The sequence below is a fragment of the Chelon labrosus genome (assembly GCF_963514085.1).
Source record: "Chelon labrosus genome assembly, chromosome: 14".
In the NCBI taxonomy this organism is placed as follows: Eukaryota; Metazoa; Chordata; class Actinopteri; order Mugiliformes; family Mugilidae; genus Chelon; species Chelon labrosus.
The window spans coordinates 9,395,175-9,413,016 of NC_140347.1; the positions used below are offsets into that span (position 1 = coordinate 9,395,175).

At 42.1% G+C, this 17,842-nt stretch overlaps 1 protein-coding gene across 2 annotated transcripts in view; it reads left to right on the forward strand.

Moving 5' to 3' along the window:
* cnih3 (cornichon family AMPA receptor auxiliary protein 3) overlaps window positions 1–17,842 on the forward strand; it is a gene marked incomplete at both ends in the record, with an annotated part of 76,709 nt that overhangs the window by 31,975 nt on the left and 26,892 nt on the right. The window lies entirely within an intron of this gene.

The following is a 17,842-nucleotide window of genomic DNA, read 5'->3' on the forward strand; positions in this document are numbered from 1 at the left end:
TGGCCAGTGCTGAATTGAATCTCCATTGAGAGTAGTGAAATACTATTCAGAAAGGCTGGTCTGAGGATACGGAACAATTATAGCACAGCTGCGAAGCACCAGACACCATGCTTGATCGTTTTATCCCGTGTAGAGCATAATAGCTGATGACAACTGATGTTACATCTCGGGAGGCTCATAAAGTCTCAGCAAAATGGCTGTCAGAATTATTTTACTTTCTTTCACAGAGTCTGAGAACAGCCACAACATGTCCCGTTATGTTGACCAAATCTAATAAATCTAGAGAGTAAATGTGGCAGCACTGAGCCGCAAGCTATTTGAAGCAGTCTGAATGTGACCTCGTATGCTTCTGATGGTTGATGTATGAGTCTCGAACACAACTGCTTAGAGAAAGGTGTTATGGGTAACCGCTGGGCTGCGAAGACTGACAGGAGGCAGCGAAGTGCGCGCCTCTCAGATCTCAACATAGCCGGGAAGTGAGCCTGAAGCTGGGTCTTGTAGTCGCTCTGTTGGGAACTGATTATGCTCCGGGCAAAGTCAATGGTTTGGCCGGGCTCTGTGCGGTCATCTGAGTGCAGTGGAGTTATATTGCTTTATAACATAATAGTTCTGACTGATTGCAAGACTATCCAGTTGCATGCAGAGGTGTTTTCAGTTGGAACACACCCAATAATGAAATCCTAATGGTGTGTTTCTGGCTGTAATTATAGTGGTAAAATATTTCTTCCTGTCTGGTGGACCCAAAGGCCGAATCCACAAAAAGGTATATCAAAAACAAGACTAAAACAAAGGCAGCTGGTCTTGTTTGACATTTCTAAAAGGGGAATTACCATTTTTTACAACCTGGATCTTATTTCTGGCATATAATACGATCATTTACTCACCCATACAACTTTGGTGTCATTTTTAGTCCTTCGGAAGATATTTAGCTCCAGCGGAGCGCCCCGTACATCTATATAGTGGGAGTGACTGGGGCACCAGAACGCAGCCTCTAAATAACATATTATGTGCCTCGAAACTCGTTCATTTCACCAATATTTTGTTATGATATGCTAGTGCTATTGAGTGAAATGAACGAGTTTTGCGGCAGATAATGCGTTATTTAGAGGCTGTGTTTCGGTGCCCCAATCACTTCCACTATATGGATATACATGGAGCTCCGCTGGAGCTAAATATCTTCCGAAGGACTTAAAATGACATTATATGGGTGAGTAAACGATCGTATTATATGCCAGATATAAGGTCCAGGTTGTAAAAAAATGGTAGTTCCCCTTTAAAGACTTTTCACTAATAGTCCAAGAAGCTTTGTTAGTTCTCCCACAGATACCTGTGGGCCTCAGTGGTAAAATGGGCTAGCATGCATATAATCTGACAGTATATAAATCACCATATTGTTTATGTCTACTTCAGTGTGTGAGTTTACTGGCCAACGGTATTATCTATTGGCTGAAGAACTAAAGCACACAGTAGAGGCAAGCGAGGACATCCCTGCCAAAAGCCTCAAGGGATGGGTTCCCATTACATACATTAAGTTAAATTCACACAATTTACGAGCTACTGTATACGCTGTACTCACTTTTAGGAACTATGTGTTAGCTCTGTAATACTGATCACATTTTCAGTGTGGATGCCCGGGGGTCCTGAGGAGGATGTGCTGCACCGTGGAGTTTTCCCCTTCCTTTTTCTCTAGGTCTTTTTTTTTTTTTTTTTTTCCCTCTTCTAAACTATTGAGCTCCCTCCAACTGGCACAGCCACGGCACTGTAGTCCTGACTGATTTTGTTAAAAAGCTTTGGCTGCATTTATTTATGTTGGCATACCCTATTTTGTCACTGCAGACACACACACACACATGCAGGCTCATGGACACGTGCCATTTTTGTTCTCAGTGGAGAGCGTGTTGTGTTCTGATGGGTTTTGGACAGCTGCAATCCCGTGACAATAGCTTGAGGGGGGGATATACTGTATTCTTTCGTCTTCACCGTGTGTGTGTGTTTATTAGATGTTCAGTCCTCTGGCTTGAAGCAATGAGCTAGTGCGTTGTCACAGCAACGGAGCAAATCTTAGTGTACTCATTAGCGCCTTGCCTTCCTATATTTTTGGGTCTGTCTTGCCCCTTTTCCTTTCTCAGCGCCTCTATTTCTTTTTTCTCCCTCCTCTTCTCTCCATCCCTCCCTCCTTCCCTCTCTCCACACGCTCCTAAATGTAGTAATGAGTGGGAGTCGAAGGCATTTCCGAGATGCCACGGGTAATTCTGAGTCGCTGTCGTCTCGAAACCAGCGTTTGGCTGTTTTTCACTTGGGTTTTGAGTTGACTATCATATTGGTGAATGCCAATACAGTAATATATGAACTCAGGAAGAGTTCTCACTGAATAAAAGTAGCACTGATGGAAGCGAGTAGTGAGAATAAAGAATGTATGGTAATGAGCCGGCTGAAATAGGTGTGCAGCTTCAACCATTCTTAGAGTTTGTTTAGCTGTATTTCCTGTATTTTGTAATTTGTCATTTCCTTGTATTTCTGTCTGTTATACTTCCTGTCCCTGTCTTTTCCCTCCTTTGAGATGAACCTGTTGTTCTTTACCCATCGGTCCTTGCGTACATCTAGTTTTGTAGATTTGTCTCGTGTTTTTGTTTGTTTGTTCGGGTTTTCTTTTTGTCTTTTTATACTGCCTTTTGGATTACTTTGCTTCTTCTGTTGGAGTATCTTTTGTGGATCACACCTTTTGTCGGATTTCTGTTTTTAGACTCATAACTCTAGTGGCGATTGATGCTTTACTGCAATATACCACTTCCCGCTCTCAGAATGGGGCACCACAGGGATCATTTCATGGTCCTGTACCATTTTCATTATTGAACTACTACTGTTGATCAAACACCTTTGTTCATATAAATGACACTTTTTCTTGCATATAATTTATCACTTAATATAGGGCAGGTCTGTAGACGTTGCATGTTATCTCATTGTGACCAACATATTTGTAAAAAATACACTATATTACCAAAAGTATTCGCTCACCTGCCTTTACTCATTCTATGAACTGAAGTGCCATCCCATTCCTAACTCATAGAATTCAATATGATGTCGGTCCACCTTTTGCAGCTATTACAGCTTCAACTCTTCTGGGAAGACTGTCCACAAGGTTGAGGAGAGTGTTTATAGGAATTTTTGACCATTCTTCCAAAAGCGCATTGGTGAGGTCACACACTGATGTTGGTCGAGAAGGCCTGGCTCTCAGTCTCCGCTCTAATTCATCCCAAAGGTGTTCTATCGGGTTCAGGTCAGGACTCTGTGCAGGCCAGTCAAGTTCATCCACACCAGACTCTGTCATCCACGTCTTTATGGACCTTGCTTTGTGCACTGGTGCACAGTCATGTTGGAAGAGGAAGGGGCCCGCTCCAAACTGTTCCCACAAGGTTGGGAGCATGGAATTGTCCAAAATGTTTTGGTATCCTGAAGCATTCAATGTTCCTTTCACTGGAACTAAGGGGCCAAGCCCAGCTCCTGAAAAACAACCCCATACCATAATTCCTCCTCCACCAAATTTCACAGTTGGCACAATGCAATCTGAAATGTACCGTTCTCCTGGCAACCTCCAAACCCAGACTCGTCCATCAGATTGCCAGATGGTAAAGCGTGATTCATCACTCCAGAGAACGCGTCTCCACTGCTCTAGAGGCCAGTGGCGGCGTGCTTTACACCATTGCATCCGACGCCTTGCATTGCACTTGGTGATGTGTGGCTTGGCTGCAGCTGCTCGGCCATGGAAACCCATTCCATGAAGCTCTCTGCGTACTGTACTTGGGCTAATCTGAAGGTCACATGAAGTTTGTAGCTCTGTAGCAATTGACTGTGCAGAAAGTCGGCGACCTCTTTGCACTATGCGCTTCAGCATCCGCTGACCCCTCTCCGTCACTTTACGTGGCCTACCACTTCGTGGCTGAGTTGCTGTTTTTCCCAAACGCTTCCATTTTGTTATAATAGAGCTGACAGTTGACTGTGGAATATTTAGGAGCGAGGAAATTTCACGACTGGATTTGTTGCACAAGTGGCATCCTATGACAGTTCCACGCTGGAATTCACTGAGCTCCTGAGAGCGGCCCATTCTTTCACAAATGTCTTGTTTCACAGTCTGCATGCCTGAGTGCTTGAATTTATACACCTGGGGCCAGGCCAAGTGATTAGAACACCTGATTCTGATCATTTGAATGGGTGAGCGAATACTTTTGGTAATATAGTGTATATTCTGCTGCTCATCTCATTATCAAGCCGTAGCAACGTGTTTTAACTAAAATCTCCTACTCCATGAATCCATATAATTTATAACATGACTTGAAAACATAAAAAGTCAAAAGGTCGATTTGGATCTGGTGTGGGTCCAATAAGCAGGATCTTTAAACTTTTGGTGTATTATCTGGGTTGACAGAGGAGTAAATGCCAATGTTTACTTGTACACAGTTCTGGCTAACTCATTAGCAACACCACCATTCTCTATGCATCACAGTGCACGTATCCGAGTGGTGAAAGTGCACAGCAGAATGACCTGGTGGACAAGAGATGAGACAAATATGCAAAGAGATCCAATAACAGTGGCTGAATTTATCCAGTGTAGACACCCTGTGGACAGGATCACAGTTTCTTGTATAAAGTGAGAGCTGTAACACAGCCTGTGCTAACTGATTTAAAAAGAACAGTGGGTCACACATTCATGTTGCACCTCCTAGCCTCCTAAATGTGACACTGGGCGATTCAGCAACAAGCTATAAAGTCACAAGATGCAAGAGTGTTTTTCTTGTTTGAGAAAAAAAAAAAAGGTGTAATACAGTATTCTCAGGGCAGTAATGTTCTCCTGAGAGAGGCACACCATTTGGTAGTCATCTATGTATAAATGAGTAAAGTAAGAGGTATAAGATTCAGTAATAAATGCTCACATTTTTTTGCTAATCATAAGTCATAGTAGCTTATCGTTGGTTGACCTGAATACATATTAGAGTGTCTCACACAAAAGAAGCTACAGAGGCTTTTCTGCAAGTTTACTGAAGCTGGAACACAGGCTACTGTCGGCCATAGACCACGCCAACACCATAAACACCGTCAGTCTGACACTTATAATATGCGGCTCTCTCTCTGCAAAGTCTTAGCTATACCATAATTTCCGTCTCTTGCATGGTGCATTCACTGACATCAAGGACAAAAAAACACGCTCTACAACCACAGTAACAATGTCAACTAGGAGGGGTGTCCATGTTGTTATTTTCACATGATCAGTGACTAGCCAACATGATGCTTAAAGCGTCACAGTACAACAGTGAAGTTGACTTGTTGACTAGTCTGTACAACCACTAATTGCCACTGACATTATATATAAAGCATCCTTTCGTTAGCAGAACAGTTGGTCATCAAGGACTCTGCTGTTCCCGTTACTGAATGAATGTCCTCCATCCTCCAGAGTCTCTACGTCAGAGTTGAACTTAAGTCCCAACTACCAAGTACGCAAATCCCAAAATCCAAATTCTGAGAATGATCTGGCCAATTTGCAGCCACATTAAGATTGCCTAAAAAGGCAGCCAGCAATACTCCATTTAGCACGGCTTGGTGCAGATTGTAGTATAGAGGTAGAGGTACAGAGACATTCACTGACAGTTGCCAGGTCTGTATGCCAGTTGGTTTAATGCATCTGTGACATGGCCCTCTTTTAAGATGCCACAAGCTGCATTTTCTTCCAACCATTGTCTAGATTGAATGCCTGAGGCAAGTGGCCATCAGAGTCAATCAGTCAGTAGGGTAACAGAGGAGGGATGGCACTTTTCGCTGCAGTCTACTGGGATCTCATGTGTCTCAATAAAGCTCTCTGTGCTGAAAGATGAGAAATTGAACTGAGAATAACAGTTTAAGAAAACTAAGCTGATGAAAGTGAGCTGTCTGCGCTCAAATATGAACTACTTTTGGCCCGAATGGCTTGAAAATACCGATAAAAGTAGAACGCCATTGTGGAAAAAGAGGCATTTTCACAAAAATCCCTATTCTTTGTTTGAACTTCAGTTGCATTTTATGATTCAGGGGAACTCGTGAGATTTTTGTGTTTAAAGATTTAATGCATGTAACTTTTAGCTTCCCCGAGCACCATGTATCTTCACTTGTGGCCTCGTGTTGCTCTAGCAGGAGGAATTTAAAAAGTACAACTGACAAATCATACATTTTTGAACAGCCCTTTTACCCTTCGTGTTAAACAGTCTTTCTCTCTGTACATACCCTTGCACCCATGAGAGACAGACCACTGCCACATAAGAGCACAAAAATAAAACGGAAAAGGAGTTCAGAAGCAGTTCTCACATTGATCTCTTACCATTTGATAATCTCAGCGGCAGCAGAGGGAGCAAGCAGGGAATTTCTAGCGTGACTGATCAGTTCAAAAGCAGCCACGTTCAGTCTTGCTGTGTCTTCACGTTGCGTCGTGTCCTCCAAATTTAGTTTAACGAGAAAAGAAAGTAATTTCACTGTATCTTTATTATGCACTGTACATATCCAATGTGCCAGTCTCATTTATATCAGTCTGAATGTCTGAGCTTTAAACAGATCAGTTAAGAGACCAGCTAAAGCATTTTGAAAAACCTCACTGAAGAAGGGCAAAAAGTTATTACGTTATAATAATTCTCTAAAGGTTGTATTTAGAGGTGCAATCTATAGGATTATTTAGGTTGAAAGACAGAATAACACAACATCCTTTAAATACAAATGCATTCATTAGGACTTAAAAAACAACATTAATGGAGTTAAAAGGAATTTAACTTTAATTTAACACGCAACTCGGCCCGGCAATAGCTTGGGAAATCAGGAGGTGATCAAAGCAGCATTCACTCTGTGGAAAATAAGCAGAAATTGAAGTGCAGTTGTAGTGAATAATTTGTGCCTGTGGGGGGCATTATTGCACATCAAAACTGCCAAAAATCCCAAAAGAAGCAGAAGAAGAAACCAAGCCGAAACAAAGAGAAAACAATATTAAAGAAACAGGTCTTTTAAACAGTTCTTGTTGAGAGAAGGGTCTGGTGTGACTTTGAAGGTAAACTTGCTAAGTTATCCACACTTACTGTTGTTGACGTTTCCTGGTACATTTATAACAGATATGAAGAAAGTGTGATTATTTTGTGTTAACCCTCCTGTTACGTTCGTTCAAGAACAGCAAGGATGTTCCTGGGTCAGTTTGAGCCAAGGCATGTCTGATTATCTAAATGTGTCAGAAACCAAAAAAATCCCAATAAACACAGTTTATATCTTTTTATGATCTCCATTACTAACCATTTCATTCAATATTTAGTGAAATGGTGTTCTTTACCTCTCACAGATCATGGCATGAGGACAATTACTTAAAGACTACATCTAAAATACAATAGTTTACTTGACACTGATATTTATTTTATTTTATTTTACATTTTTGTTTTGATTTTTCTTTTTATGGGGTGAGTCAGTCCAGTTCAATTTTATTTATATAACGTCAATAACGTCAAGTACTCAAAATGGCACTTTAACTTTAGGTCTGTTCAGTTTTGGCCAGGCATATTTTCTTTCTTTTACCTACTGTTTTGAATTGAAATGCAATTAAATGCATTTTCCCAGACATTAAAAGAGCTTGAGTTTACAATATTCATGTCTGTGTCTATTATTTGATTCAGTCGTCCACTAAAATCCATTTAAATTAAAAAATGTTGCTTTTTGGAGCAAATATTGTTATGCGATTAAAATGTGATTAATCGAGATTAATTTATTACAAAGCCTCTGATTAATTAGATTTTTTTTTTTTTTTAATCGAGTCCCACCCCTACAAACACATTCTGTCCTGTTCTTGCCAGCCATAGATAGAAAACAGTTAGTTGGTAACCAATCTGTCATATGTCTCAGACAAGAATTCATAATATCACCTAATTTGACTGCAATCGTCTTCATCGGTTAAGGACAGAAGTAAAGAATTAATATTTGGTGTTTAAACCAAAAACTTAATATGTGTCATGTAATCGTTCATGACAATAAAATGCAATTTCCCACATTATACTCAAAGTTTAGCCTAGCTTTAAAATTCCTAAATGCTTGAATACATTCAACACATAAATGGAGACACACTTGTGCATGCGCTTTGAATTATAGAAGGGCAAAATATGCAAGCACAGCCCAAAACAACAATGCCAATGCTGTCTGCTGCCGATAAACCACTCTATGTGTGATATCTCCGTTGTGATCCTTCATGGAGGAACAGTGAAAGTTCCCCGTCAGTCACATTAATGAGCTTATATGCAAACCACAGCGCTCCCTTGATCCCCGCGCACTGTTACTGGAAGAGAAGAGCCGAGAGGTGAGGAGAAGGGTGGAGACGTGCGCTGGGAGGAAGTAAGAGATAAGAGGGAGAGAGAGAGAGAGAGGCAAAGCGAGATGAAGAGGCAGAAACGGGAGAAGCCAGAGATGGTGGTGGAAGAGGAAGAGCGGAGGGGGGAAGGGGAAACTCCTCTTTGACGAGAAAATAGCAGCCGCTGTTATGCTCAGCGAGGAATGAATATTAATAGTGTGCTGCATGAGTTGCACCAGAAACAGCCACGATTTCATTTATTTCATTTATTTATTTATTTTACACTGCTATGGATAAAATACAGCGTCATTTGTATTTGATGTGTGGTATATGCAAATCGGTCCAACAATAAATAAGGCCCGAGCATTATAAGCTTAGTAAATGTAGAATTTATGTCAGAGCTTTGCAGAACATGCTATTATTATTATTATTATATCTCAACATCTGTGAATAACAATTTCGTTTTTTTCCCACCCGAACAAAAATTGAAAATGACTAACACCCTTACAAACAGCAAATTCTGTTTACATTAAAGCCAGACCTGTAAATCGACTGTGCGCATACACCGACCAGCCACAACATTAAAACCACTGACAGGTGAAGTGAATAACGTTGACCATCTTGTGGCAATTCAACGTTCTGTTGGGAAACTTTTGGACCTGGCATTCATTCATGCGGATGTTGCTTAGACATGTAGCACCCACCTAGACCAGACCAGGCACCCCCACCCCATAGCAATGACACAGGCATACACACAAAAATGGTTTAGGATAGCAAAACAAAACAGCACGAGGTGTTGACCTGGCCTCCAAATTCACTAGATCCCAAACTGATCAAGTATCTGTGGGATAATCCACAGAGGCCCCTCCCCTCAAAGGCCCCCATTAACAACATTCTGTTGCCAGACACCACAGGACACCCTCAGAAGGCCCATGTCCATTCTCTGATGAGTCACAACTGTTTTGGAGGCACAAGGGAGACCTACACAATATTAGGACGGTGGTCATAATGATATGCCTGATTGGTGTATATCATTATAGGTATAATTTTCACACTCAGTATATATCTTGATGCAAAGTCTATGGGGACTGTTTAACCATTTGTATATGCCAAGCCTTTATTGGTGGATACTGTCCATACTGTAATCATTACCAGATCTTTACAGTCTAAAGTCCATACTGTAACTACTCAGTGACCAGTAACCAAACACAAATTATTTCCTGTGACCGGGGCAACGTGCAACAAGTCCGCGGCATACGGAGCAGTCCGCTTGAAAATTAGCCCATGCCCCGTAAAAATTCCGCTTAAATTCTTTGAACCGACTTATCTCTAAATGACAGCACAGTCTTTCCGCCCCGCCGCCGTTGTCTAGCAGTAGCACGCGCCGTTTATTGACAGTGCTATGCTTGACTGTGTAACAGATGTCGCGTCATGAGGAAACCGTACTCGCACCTGACTAAAAACGTATTTCGGTGTGTAAACACCATCTGCCGGCACCTGGTTGGCTTTACTCAAGCGTGCTGTCCGACAACATGCTAAGCCGTGACGATAGACACCGAGGTTTACTCTTGACTTCAATAGCAGCGTGTGCTGTTGAGTGGAGTGAAATGTGACAAACAGTCAAACCGCTCCGTGAGGTACTGCCGCCATTCAACCATCTGTCCACCCAGATGACACTTTCGGAACTTAATATACAGTGCATCCATGCGTATGTACAAGCAGGAATGTTTCTGTCAACTTTTCACAAACGCTAATGCAGGATTCCCATTCGTGAGCGCTGCAGAAACAAGAAGTACACTCTTTCCAAGAATAGAAACTTTGCCGGTCAGCCTTCTCCGCTGGAAGTTGAATCAGTGTTGAGACAAGCCCAGGGCTAAACGGCATTCAATGCACTTGGGACACTTCATAAATAATCATGAGGACCGCTTGGTTAACATCTTGGCAGGGAAGTGGCTTCGGGACAGCGCTGACAGTGACATCCATTGAGTGAAATTATGTGATAAATCCGAACTTCTGCACATATTCTTGGATCTGAAAACTTAAGGAGACAGTTTGTTTTCAGTCCTTTAGCACTGAAGGCTTACTCCACTGCTCAGAAAGTCACTACATCATCCCGTGCACTAACTAGCTTTGTAATTGGATAAGTTTGATTTGAAAGGCTATAAGGGCCAAGAACCGATCTGGGCGTTCAGATCACGTAAAAGACAGGTGTGAACACCCCTAGAACGCACTTGAGAGGTCCAATCTCTGACCTTCTTCCTTTTGTTACTTCTCTGATGGGCTACACCGACAAATGCTCCTCGGAACTGAAGAAGCTACTCGGATGAGTGCCGAAACGTCTTCAAGAAACTCTGCAAGTCCAGTTCCCTTTCTTTTTGGATACACTTCCGTTACTTCCTACCACTGTACATATTACTGATGTCAAGGTAAAGCTCCCTCCGGGTGTCAGCTGGAGCTAATCTGGGAGGGTGATGCAGAAGAGTCAGGTATGGAGGGATGGAGTTGAGGAGGATCCCTTGGAGGTCCGTTTGAAGTTTCAGTATAAAGTCTCTGCCCAGTTCTTTTCCCTCCCAGATCCACCTCCGCTCTCCCTCTGACTCATCCTTCAGTTACTTTGACCATCATGCAGGTCACATCCATCTCCACGTCACTCTTCTCATCTTCTTCGTCTTTTATCCTCCCTCTTGCGTACACACACAGTACACACACATATATGTATATATCCGCGAATAAAAATACACCTGGCATGCAGGTGATGTAGCCCGCGTGAAGGGTATTGTCTGATGCGGGGCCACCGAGGACCTGTCCTGTATTCTTTGATAAACCTCTAAAGTTTGCCAAAAACACAGGAAAGCTCCAAATGAAAGCTGAGTTGAACAGATGGGGCTTCCGTTTTGGGGATTATTGGTCTGAGCATGCATGGTAGTCATACGTATAGATCCAGATGGATGCATTCAGACTGTGAATTTCTCTTTTCAGATTAAGTTTAAGTTTTAGGTTTAGACCCGTGCATACTTTAGCTCTTTCAAGTCAGGCAATGAGAACTCCAGTGGATGCTATGGATGTTGGACACAGTTGGATTGGTTTCTGGACACCTATTCTGGGTATTTTAGCAGTTTACAAAGCACATTTGGCAAAGGGCAAACTCCCTACATTTAAGTGGTTGTTGAACAAAAATGGATGAAACATTTAAAAATGCCAACCCTTTTAATTCACACTCCCTACTGCCTACCTGAAAAAAAGATAAACGGTGTTATATGGTATTGGCATCTTTCCCTACACTGTAAACCATTTTGGCATTTTATAATTAGACAGAACTTTGACGAGAAAAAACGGTGATAGCTTTGAAACAAGGCTCTACAACAAGGGTTAAACCACAGTTTAAGTACTTTAAGTACTTTTTCAAAACAGTATTGACTTTAAATGGTTAAAAAAAAAAATAAAGTTTGGGCTGCCGACACATCTTGTCCGTACTCGGACCGGGACTGCTAGCACTAACAGCTCTGGCGGTTTCTGTGCTCACTGCAACATGCTTTGCATTGAGATGGCACCGTAGGGTTGAAGTGCTTCGGTGGCATGCAAACTCGAGCTCTGACGTGTGCGTGGAACCGATTTTGGTACACGTACCAGGAAATCGTGCACTGACAAAAGTTCCGCGTTGTTTGGAATGCAAACTGAGACTGAATGCGTTAACTTTTTTAATGCGTTAATTTTTTTGTAATTATATAATTGCAATTAACGCGTTAATGTCCCACCCCTAGTGTAAAGTTTAAACTAGCCATTAGTCGTCAGTAGAGACAAAAACAGTAGTGCATTGGTTTGACTCACAGGTATTGAAACTCCGGGCTTCTGTTTTAACTAAAGGCTTCCTACAATCCAGGTCTCTCTCCACCATCAGTTTCCTGGATTTCCCCAGCTGTGATTCGAATCCCTATGTAGCACAACATAGTGTAATGTATTAGGTTGTATGGGAGTGACTCCAAAGTGTATTTCTTCTTGTGTAGCCAAAACAAGGTGAAAATACAATTTTATTGATTTCCATGGATAACAGTGATTTTCTGTATCGTGACACCTTCAAATGAAGGGATGAAGAAGCCCAGTTTGTGACAATTAAAATCATTCTTTCACGAATGCAATGAGGACGTAACTCCACTAGCAACAGAACACAGACTGCATTTCATTTTCTCCAACAATATCTAATTAACAATATCATATTTTCATGGTATCAGACAGAATTGTTAACTAGTTTTCATCTTCATTCCTACATTCCTTGGGGGATGGAAACATATCCTTTTCGCAACAGCGCGGCAATGCATCGCATCACGCAAAATCAAAAACGGCACATTTGTCCGTGATAATGAAAGTAATCGCTGGAGTTCCATAGCCATGGCGTCACATGCAAAGCGTGTAGCTTAACCGAGCAAATTGTTGATGCTCAGACATCTGGAAAACTGATCTCTCGTCTCCTTTCCCTTTGCGGATTGTGTGTCCCGCTATTGAACGAGCAAACTGTGGCGGGAAATAATCTATTCTTGACGATATCTTTGACCATCACTGCCCCTGCTGCCCTCAGACGGGAGGTTTCCATCGTATTTACTCGTGTTCAAACAAAAGAAGGCGACAAAAACAGGCACTCACTGTCTGAAAACATCTTTAAACAGAGTCTGTATATTATACAGTAGCATCATAGCCATGCTCCTTCGTATTCTCAGACAGTCTGGATCTACAAGCATTCGCCTCCTGTTCTACTTTCAGACTCAAAGAGCCAACATCTGCTGTACCGGAAAATAACTATGTGTTATTGTGCGCGCTCATCCATGGAAGTGTCTGTGTCTCCATGCTTATGTGTCATTAAGCAAGACACTGAATCCCTTTCATCTCCGTCTCCGTAGCAGCCGCAGACTTTTTCCTTTTTTTTTCATAAAACTATAATTCATGACTGTCGCATGATTTCTAGTTAATTTGTTCTCATAATTATAATTATTACATCAACAAAGAAGAAGCATAGTAAATGGCAGCAGCGGCGGTGGGAAGGCAAAAAAAAAATAAAAAATGTCTTAGCTGCGTTACTGCTGCATAGTTTCACAATTCCTAACGCAATTGCTTGGAAAATTTAAACAGCATCATCTTCTTAATCGTTAAACGTCACAAGCGAGGGCACATTTAGGATATCTGGGCCGTTTGAGACAATGTTTCTCTGGCCCCCCACTTAATTACTGTAATTTGTACATCCTAGTAGAATCTTTATAGGCTGTCTTAGGCAGTGGACAACTGTAATCATCATCTTCATCACTTTTTACCCAAATAGCAACAGCCCCAGGTGCAAGGAAAGAGTGGAAACAAGATCGGTAAGGTCGTTATTCTGATGTGATTAAATCTGATTTGATCTCCATAGTGCAGTGCATTTGCTGATTTGCTCTCCCACTTTTATGGAATCACACACCAGCTTTGACATAAATCAAATCAAAAGTGGTGTTCCGTGAAGACAAACTACATCTGTCAGTGTAACTCGAAAGATCAGGGGCTTAAGAAATTATGTTCATCCTCCAGTGGCCATGAGCATCCACGGCTAATTCCATTGTGGATAATCTTTCTTACAGTGCTTGGACCATCATGTTGAACGGATGATGATAGGGGGGTACTTATGCGATGACTACCCAACGAAAAAGCCGTCTAAAAGAACAATAGTGTTCTTTTCAGTGCGTGAACATCTCTACTCCTGCATCATGCCAGTGGCTAGCAGGGTGCACTTTTTCCCGAAACAGGACAGGGTATAATCAGATTGAATGGCCAGGCTTGCCAAAGACAAGGGGATGCAGAGGAAAGAGTGGGAGAGGAGGACTCATTAGCGTGTCAAGAGCGTCTTTGAATCCCTGAGCAAAAAGACCAGGCAGGAAACAAAAAGAGGAGGCAGTGAAGGAGCGAGAGACGCCAACGAGCAGATGTGACACATCAAGGTACGCGGTTGGGTCTACATGACGTCCAAAGCAGGTCAGTCACCATATAATACTGAGCTCTGTGTCATTAGGAATTGAGTTCACATGGATGATGCCTCACCTAGTGATTTACATCCAATGCTATCATAGCCTAGTGAAGTGGAAGGAATGGATGGTACGTACGCATGTACCATTCATTCATTCATTCATCTTCTGTAACCGCTGGTCCCGTGAAGGGTCGCGGGTCGCTAGAAGAGCAAGCCAGACTGACAAGCGCATAAGTATAAATGGCTCGCACAGGCGTAGGCTACGTGCGTAGGTTGCACTGTCTAGTCCTACTGTAAATGAGCCTTAAGAGGTAAAACAGAATACCCTCTACGTTTTTAAGTTCACAAGGCTGCCCCATGCGGTCTTTTTTTACGGATTATATGGATGTACTGCAGGATCCATCGCACCGCTTTGGTCCAGTTTATATTTTCGCAAAAAACTTAACAATTACATCAGGAACTCTTTCTAAATCTGTCTCATCTCTTAGCAAGACTGTGACCTTGTCGCGGGCTATCAACAAGACATGATAGTGCGTGTCTGTGTGTGTCTGTTTTGTCAGAGTTGGAAAGCTCTACTTGACAGTCCTCACTTTGACAGTCAGCTAAAGCCTCCCATTCCAAAATGACACGGTTTGCATTGGATTTAAGTGACACTGAAGCAAAATTACTGCGGATGTCTAAAAAGTGAAACATTAACTGTAAAATAAATACCATATTTTTTCTCTGTATGCCGTTAGTCAGTGATTATTGTTTTATTTCAACTGACAGCAATATTCCATACAGTATGTCGCCAGTCTCAAAACTCCACGAGTATAAGAGGGCTTATAGAATATACTAGGCCTAGGGCATGTGGCCTTACCAGCTCATGTGGAAGGAGAGTGTCATCAACACAATTGCAGAGGGAAGACTCTTCCATTTTCATGCCTATCATTTCTTCCCTCAGGGTGAAAGGGCATCAGCAGAGTAGTGCTGAATACTGTAGTGAGCCGAGTTTATTTAAGCTGAATAAGAGCCTTCTTTGATGTTCCAGCTCAATGGAAAATGGTCTCTCAGCAGCTGGGCGATCAATGGAAGCAGTTATTGCCTGGGCCACTGTTGTTGTGCCAGATCCTCATATCTTGAAATCTCGATATGTTTTAGGATTTGAATAGAGAGCGTTTTTAGCTTTTAGATTAAAGGAAAATTACAGTTCACTTCAAGTTTTGTTGGAGGATTAGGTCTTTCTGCGTATCAAATAAAATGCTGATATATGGGGATAAAAATAGGTTTGGTAAGGCTACAAAAATACAACTCATTCTGCCGTATTCCTATACATCAATGCTTACTTCAGCTTGGTTAGTTAACCAAGAATTAACTGTTCAGCCTTCTTGAGGTGTCGTGGGCCTAACTTAACGAAACATCTGTGAAGGGAGGTGCCCACTTGAAAACCCCAATGACATGCTGCATACTGCTGTTGTTTAGGCCAGGTTCCCGATGTCTTCATGTTGCTTGGTAGCTATGGTTAGCTGCTGAGTGGGCCATACAAGCCAGCAGCATTAGGTTAGCTTATATTTCACAAGGTTTCGAATTATCCTCTGCTGCTCTGTGGGCCTACAAGCCAGCAGCATTTACTTAGTTCATTTAGATTGTAGGCTAAGCTAGCCAGCAGCATTTGGTTAGCTTATATTTCACAAGGTTTGAGTTAGCGTCTGCTGCTGAGCGGGCCATACAAGGCAGCAGCATTCACTTAGTTTATTTAGATTGTAGGTTAAGCATCATATCACATGACTATAGGTTTGTTAGGGTTTCTCAGTTGGACAGGGCCTCTAAATGTGTTTTGCCCGGGATTTTGGCACAAGGGATTGTAACATCTAATCCTGTGTATTAATGAATGACCCTTGAACTACCATAGCCAATTCTGGTTCTGTTATTAACGTGTTCACTTCCTGCATAGTCTGACTATTTGCCTTCTTAGGCTTGGTGCCCTGTTGGACCTAATTTTTGAGTTTTTGCTGCGATACAATCTTAAAACCCACACAGTGGTAAAGAGTAGTTAATAAATCCATATGACTTCTGTAAAGAAGAACACCACAATCAAAAGGGTCATTACATCAGGTATTAGTTGGGACCAAAATAAGCCGATACAAGGGCAAATGGACTTGTAGAGTTGGCCTTCTTTCAGCTTCTTTGGATATACCATGACCTGGATGACCGAGAACCTGCACAGACATGTTGGAACAAACTATAATCACACATACATGTGTAATAGGTGGTTTAGACTTTTACGTTAAGTTGACACAGAATCTACGGTGACAACGCAGACCTCTACATAACTGACGTGCACCTCCCCAGAAATGATGACACAGAGCGCAAGAGCTATGATTGGTTCGCTTGGTAGTAGTGTGTTTCTGCTTTAGTATTTCCAGCTGCTTCTCCATCTCCACAATTTTCAAATTGATTGTTTTGGGTCAATAAAGATGGAACACATGGAGGAAAGGTTAACAGAGGAGGTTCGGAAATACAAACATTTGTACGACTCGTGTTCGGTGAAATTTTGGCGAAAGTTTCAGCGAAAGTTTCAGTCGCTATTGTTGAAACTGAAGCAGGACTTAACCCGACTGGCAAAAAAGATGCAGGCTAGCATTTGGTTGCCGTTGTTACAGAGCGAGCCAGGCTGACGAGCGCACAAGATGACGTAGGCTACGTGTGCTAGGTCCAGTGCTCTAAAAGCGCCTTAAGTGTCCCATCTGTTAACTGCAATCAGTACCTCACTAACAACAAAATGTATTTATTTTTAAGTAGTTGTCAGAATGGTATAGTCTGTGTAGCATATCCTTCCTTTCACAAACAAGCAGTTGAATTCATGAGGAAACGCACCATGTCTTAATTCAGTACCCTAGGGGTTTCTGTTGGTCTGTTTTGCCCTTGTGGGTAATGGTATCTATTGTTAGCACAGCCTAGTCAATCTATAGAACATTTAGAAATGCTTCTTGTGTCTGTGTCTGTTGAATTTGGCACCATGCTTCTTTTAGCTTTCAGCAACGTTTAGCTGTTTCTGTAAAGCTGTCCTGTAAAGACTGGGGAAATCCGATCTCAGGCGACCAGCTTCAGGTGTGTTCAGACCTGGCATTAACACCCGTCTCTAGCCGGCTCTCCAGATCTGATCTCAGTTTCCCACTTTGCATGCAAATAAACTTCTTGGGGCGCAGTAGATTATTTTAACAGATGATGTCTCTGATGGATCACATCCACTGCTCCAGAACCGAGAACGGGGATGTTTTGTGTGCGTGGATCACGACTTTGGCGCACACATTAAGTCATAATTTATTCTTCTCCGCCCTATCATTGGTGAAACTTGCACAAAACTCGAATTATAACTCCAACCCCGGAAGCTTCCATATGCACCGTATTCTCCGGCAATAAATAACTAAGAATAAAGACAGAGGAAAGTAAGAAAATACACTCAACTCCACCCGGCTCCTTATACATCAACATGATCACATCGATGATGAACCACATGCTGATACGTTATTTAATGGCAGAATCAC